General features: G+C 33.6%; 1 protein-coding gene across 2 annotated transcripts in view; it reads left to right on the top strand.

Moving 5' to 3' along the window:
- The first annotated feature begins 384 nt into the window (after window positions 1-384).
- The window catches only part of LOC127698455 (uncharacterized), a 53,290-nt gene continuing 47,674 nt past the window's right edge, over window positions 385-6,000 (top strand). The window contains exon 1 of one of the 2 annotated variants that reach the window (XM_052201908.1): window positions 385-423. The gene's annotated coding sequence lies outside the window, so the exon portion shown is untranslated. Of the gene's footprint in view, window positions 536-6,000 lie in introns of both variants that reach the window. The other variant, XM_052201907.1, reaches the window with a different exon arrangement.

Raw genomic sequence — 6,000 nt, 5'->3', positions numbered from 1 at the left:
TTTTTCATCAAATTGGGGATCGGGATATTTTTTTAGGTAAAAACCACAACCCCTCCAGTCCTCCCCCTTTTGAAGTTAAATGGTCGTTCCCTAAAAGGCAACAAGATTTTGGAACTGAATTTCTCAACTAAATTTTCCAAAAAATGTGCTCTATCTATCTGGTAAACTGGAATTCTTCGGTCCTGAAATTTCATATAAAGATTAAGCCTCCGTTTTTGTAGTTCGGGTAGTAATTTTCTTCGGCGTGGCAAGGATTTGTATAGTGTCACTATACAAACATTGGGCGTGGCAACATTTCGAGTTTATTTCAATATATTCATGATTTTAAGGAACGTTGCATTTAGAGATACGCTTTGGTTTATGGTGGTATCAAAATACGTCAGAAAGACTTCCGATGATTTGGAACGTGACAGCAGAGAACGTGTAAACAAACACTTTGTGGTGCATTCTAAAGACAACCTTTTTCACTCAATGTCATAAAGTCAGCAATGTGTAGTATAGTTGCTTAAATTTTATATTCTGTAGTGTCACAGCGGTAAATACTGATTTTTATTCACTTGCATTGACCTACTTTTTCTTCGACCTTGTACCTCAGTGGATATATTTATCTTACTGATTACAACCCCTACTGACCGATTTTTTTTTAACTTTGAAGACAGTCTTTGTTAACTAAATTAACAAAACGATATATTTTCTTACTATTAGATGACAAATTTTATGCCTATAATGAAAGTCATTTATTTCCAGGTTAGTTATTTCTCGAACAAAATTTTCCAAAAAATGTACATGTATGCCCGTAAATTTTGTGCTCTATCTGTCTGGTGGACTGGAATTCTCAGGGAATCTTTTATACAGTGAACTACTTCTATATTGTAAGTCTGTTGACCTTCAAAGCATATAAATCTAAAATATTGTAATAATAATGGTTTGGCAGAAATGCCTTCCTCGTTGCCAATGTATGTTCGGGTTGATACCTCCGTTATTCAGAGCTCCCCTCGAAAGCTGTGAGTGTACAGTGGTATCTATGAACACTCCCTAACAGGATTAATGGAGATGTGTCACTAACATATGTACAACCAACCACCAAGGACAAATTCCCAACCCAACACCACAGGAGTTTTAGGACACCAGGAAGTCTGTTATTATAGTGGAGGAAGCCGAAGTACTTGGAGAGAACCACCGGACAACTCTGCGGGAACAAACAAACCGAAGAGATATCTGAAGATTGATCTCCTGGTCAAAGTCGGGGGGCCACTTCGACCAATCAAGGCCCCTAAAGTACTCATTCTAGTTTAAACTCCTGTATGGGTACCAGAGATGTGTGTGGGAGAATGAAAATCACCCTTCTAATGTACTGAAATTTACAGCACCTCGAGTCAGGATTGAACCCGGGACCTTCAGCACTGTAGCCATCGGTCTTAACCACTAGACCGCCAATCATTGTTGGTTCATCATGTTCATATGTCTGAATAAGAAATCTCAGAAAATGCATACAAAATTTATGCCAAAGGGCATTTCTTGTCTATAATATTTGCAAACGGTCTCCTTGTTTTGAGGATTCAAATTTTGTTTTTTATTGTGAGTAAGTTCTATTATTTTTTCAACATGTTTTCGCGAGTTGATGAAATGCAGGGTTTTTCAACCTTCAGTGTATTGAGCTCAGTGCCTTTCCTTTCACTTTACGACGGAAATAAAATAACTTAGGGTCGGCGCTCAAAAGTAGGGTCGGTCGTGTAACCGTAAACAGACATACATTTTTTTTTGGCCTTATATAAAAATAAGGAGATGTGGTATTATTACCAATGAGACAACTATCCACCAAAGTTCAAATAAAGTGGATGTATGTCTGCCATGCAAAAAATATGGGTTAAAAATTTAACATAAGTGTAAATGCAAATTAAAATGATAAAGATAGAGAAAAGATTGTCAAGATTTAGATTTGTACCTACATGTACCATGTATACTTTCTATTTAGACTACATGTATAATTGGTAAGCTCATCCATACAGGAGTTACTGCTTATACATGTACATAAAGGATGCTTTTTGACAAATTTTAGCATTTTTTTCATGTTTTCTTGAAAACTAAATGTAGATCTTGTGATGCTGATCTCTTTAGTTGTTTATTAAGTTTCTCTCTATTTTATATTATTCAACATGATTAAAATTGTCAATATTCTCCTAATTGGAGAAATCACTCCTACAATACATGTACATGTATAAAGATTAGGAGATGTATACATGTATGGTACATGTATGATTGGTAATGAGACAACTATCGATTAAAATCCAAATGATGTGGGTGTAAGCAACTATACATGTACATGTAGGTCTCCATATAGCCTTCAACAATGAGCAAAACCAAAATGTGAATCATATTTTTACCAATTTTTTTTACACCTAGGGGCATAAAAAATACATTATTTTGCTGCTTTTTATGTTCATTTTATAGATTCATAGACCTTTTCATAAATTTTAATTTATCATATCTCTAGTATTTTAAATGCTTCATGTACAAATGTATCATTTTTTCTATATTCAGATGCAGTTCAACAAGTTCTAAATGTGTACAAATTTCATCAAAATCCAAATATAGCCCAATTACCTGGTACTTTGCAGCAAATATATTTATTGGCTTATGTGAATTCGGACACTTTTGTCATGTTTTAATTTATTTCAAAAAAAAATTGCATAAACAAAAAAATGCAATTGCATTTATTTCAGTAATGATTACTAACAACAACTTTCAATTAATCTTCCATTTTGAATCATGGTCATCAGGGATTCAAGATAACAAATGCACATGTAAATGAACTTACAGTATTTACCTTTTTATGTCATGACTGCACCACTTAAATTGTCTGTCATGTGAAGCAGAATGTTAGATATTATTTAAAGGTACTGTTTATAGCAGATCTTTCTTTGCTTTGCTTCATTTGGGTTCTTGCTTGCTAGACATAAAATATTTTCTATGCTTTTTAGCTTGCAATTTGGAGTTATGCTTATGTACATGTACGTACCATTGTATTGTGAAATGTCAATCATCTTTTTGTATAAATATATTTTGTCCCCTACATGAAATCAAGAAAGCAAGATTTAGGTGTGCTGTTTCCGTTGACTGTGTCAATTGGTTTGTGATTAGTTAAGTTTTACGGGAACCACTAGTGGTAGGTATATGTAAATGAAATCGGTATGCAGTTGTAATAGCATTGGCACATCTCATTTCCATGGAGATTATTTGGCCTAGCCCTCTTAGTTGTGGTTTATTGTCTTTGAAACTTTTGTTTACTTTACATGTTAAAGTTATTAATTCAGTTTAAGATGAACCACTAATGGTAAGTCAATAATATTTGGTATGCATGGTATGCAGTTGTATTTGCATTTGTATGTCTCATTACCATGGAATATTATATGGCCCACCCCCTCATCATGGTTCATTGATTTTGAAACTTTTACATAGTTTACATGGTGAAGTTTGTGTGAGGTCAGATTAAAAGGAACCCCTTATGGTATCCAGTTGTACATGTATCAGCATCAGTATTTCTCATTTTCATGGAGGTTATTTGGCCTGGTTCATTGACTTCAAATGTTTTGTATAGTGTACACGTTAAAGTATTGCCATTTTAATTTTAACATTTGCATTGTCATGATTATACATGTACTATCAAAATAACATAATGTTAAGACATATGTCTGTGTCAACTGTTTATAAATCATGTTTATATTGTAATGCTTTTGTCTTTTGTGTTGTTTGTTTTTACATTGTACCGTCTAAAAAGAATATTTACAGATCATTTCCAAATATAAGGATACGTGTATTTGCTATATTAAGAATCTCCTTAGCCATTGAATTTTCTAATGTACTCATCTTATACGAATTTGTGCCGTTATGGAACTTTCTCATACATGTATGTTACCTTTATGTACCAGTGAACTGATTTCTCCCATGACCCCATGGAGTGGAAATCACAATGAAAAAGAAGCTCTGGGTACCAGGGATACATAATTGCCTATACCTGGCTAACATTTTGCCATCATTTTTGTCCTTTTTTATCTCTATTGAAAATTAAAAAAAAATTTTTTTTTACATTTATTCCTAAAACCCTCTTCAAATGTTCCATAAAATGATTCAGATATGTCCTTAATTAATAAAATGGTTTTTAACCGGATTTTCAAAGTAAAAATCGGTTATTGATTTGGGGATGTACAGCGGGCGGGCGGGTGGGTGGCTGCCAAACAGTGTCCGTTCATTTACATGAAAATGCTTTGAAGAATTTTTTTCAAATTTAGATATGTTGTTTCCTGTGACTAAATGAAGGTCAAGTTTAATTTTCACGATTTTAGCTTTTCTGGTTGTTCAGCCAATTCCGAAGAATTGAATTTTTGATGAATTAATCCATTTCTGTACAAAGGGAAATAACTCATTTTTTAAAAGATTTTTAAAAGACATTGTATTTATGATACATGACATTTCATTTGGATTTTTTATACGCCCATTTGCGGGACATATTATGGTATGCCATTGTCCGTCCGTCTGTCCGTCCGCCGTCAACATGTCGGACATTAACTCAAAAACGCTTTAATCAATTTTACATAAAACTTTGGTGAGTTGTTTATATCTATTGACGTGAGCTCCCTTTCGTTTTTTATAAATTTTAGATTTTACGTTTCCGAGTTATGGGGTTTTATTCATTAAAAAAAAAGGGGATTTTCCAGTTTTCGGACATTAACTCAAGAATGCTTTCACCAACTTGCAAGAAATTGTGGTGAATTGTTTATTTCTATTGACATGAGCTCCCTTTCGATTTTATATATTTTAGATTATACGTTTCCGAGTTACAGGGTTTTATTCATAAAAAAAGGGGGATTTTCCAGTTTTCAGACAAAAAATCAAAAATGCTTTCAGCAGTTCTTATGAATCTTTGGTGAATTGTTTATATCTATTGATGTAAGCTCCATTTAGAATTTTATAAATTTTTCATTTATCATTTCTGAGTTGTGGGGTTTTATTCATTAAAAAAGGGGGGATTTTCCAGTTTTCAGACAATAACTTCAGCAGTTCTTATGAAACTTTGGTGAATTGTTTATATCTATTGATGTAAGCTCCGCTTAGAATTTTATAAATTTTTCATAAATCATTTCTGAGTTATGGGGTTTTATTCCTTAAAAAAGGGGGGATTTCCCAGTTTTCGAACAATAACTCTAAAATGCTGTCAGCAATTCTCATGAAACTTTGGTGAATTGTTTATATCCATTGATGTAAGCTCCCTTTACATTTTCATAAATTTCTAATATGACATTGAGAATTAATTGAACTTTATTTGTTTATAGTCTGACAACAGATTTACTAAGTATTGCGCAACAGCACAGTGTATTGCACAACAGCAAGAAATCTTTTAATTGAATATAAATTCAATTCATATAACCAATTTCAAGTTCTTTAACTACATTTATTCAGAAACCTATAATATGTCAAATATTTAATTACAATCCAAATTCAGACCTGTATCAAGCTTGAATATTGTGTCCATTTTTGCCCCAACTGTTCAGGGTTGGACCTCTTGGGGCGTATCCAGCTGCACTCAGCGAAGCAGTTTTTATTTTTCTTTTCTTTGATAAATTGTTTGAAGAATTTTGTGGTCGGTTTGTTTGTTATTCTGTATAAACTAATTTTCTGAATACTATATATATAATTTTTGTCGAGCCTGCGACTTTTGTCGCAGAAAGCTCGACATAGGGATAGCGATCCGGCGGCGGCGGCGGCGGCGGCGGCTACGGCGGCGGCGGCGGCGGCGGCGTTAGCTAACTTCTTAAAAGCTTTATATTTTAGAAGGTGGAAGGTCTGGATGCTTCATACTTTGTATATGGATGCCTCATGTTACGAAGTTTCCGTCAGTCACATGTCCAATGTCCTTGACCTCATTTTCATGGTTCAGTGACTACTTGAAAAAAAAGTTAAGATTTTTTGTAATGTTAGATTCTCTCTTATTATAAGTAATAA

This window comes from Mytilus californianus, unplaced genomic scaffold, assembly GCF_021869535.1.
Source record: "Mytilus californianus isolate M0D057914Y unplaced genomic scaffold, xbMytCali1.0.p SCAF_4, whole genome shotgun sequence".
In the NCBI taxonomy this organism is placed as follows: domain Eukaryota; kingdom Metazoa; phylum Mollusca; class Bivalvia; order Mytilida; family Mytilidae; genus Mytilus; species Mytilus californianus.
The sequence above is the reverse complement of the archived record's forward strand: the minus strand, read 5'-3'. Positions and strand labels throughout refer to the sequence as shown.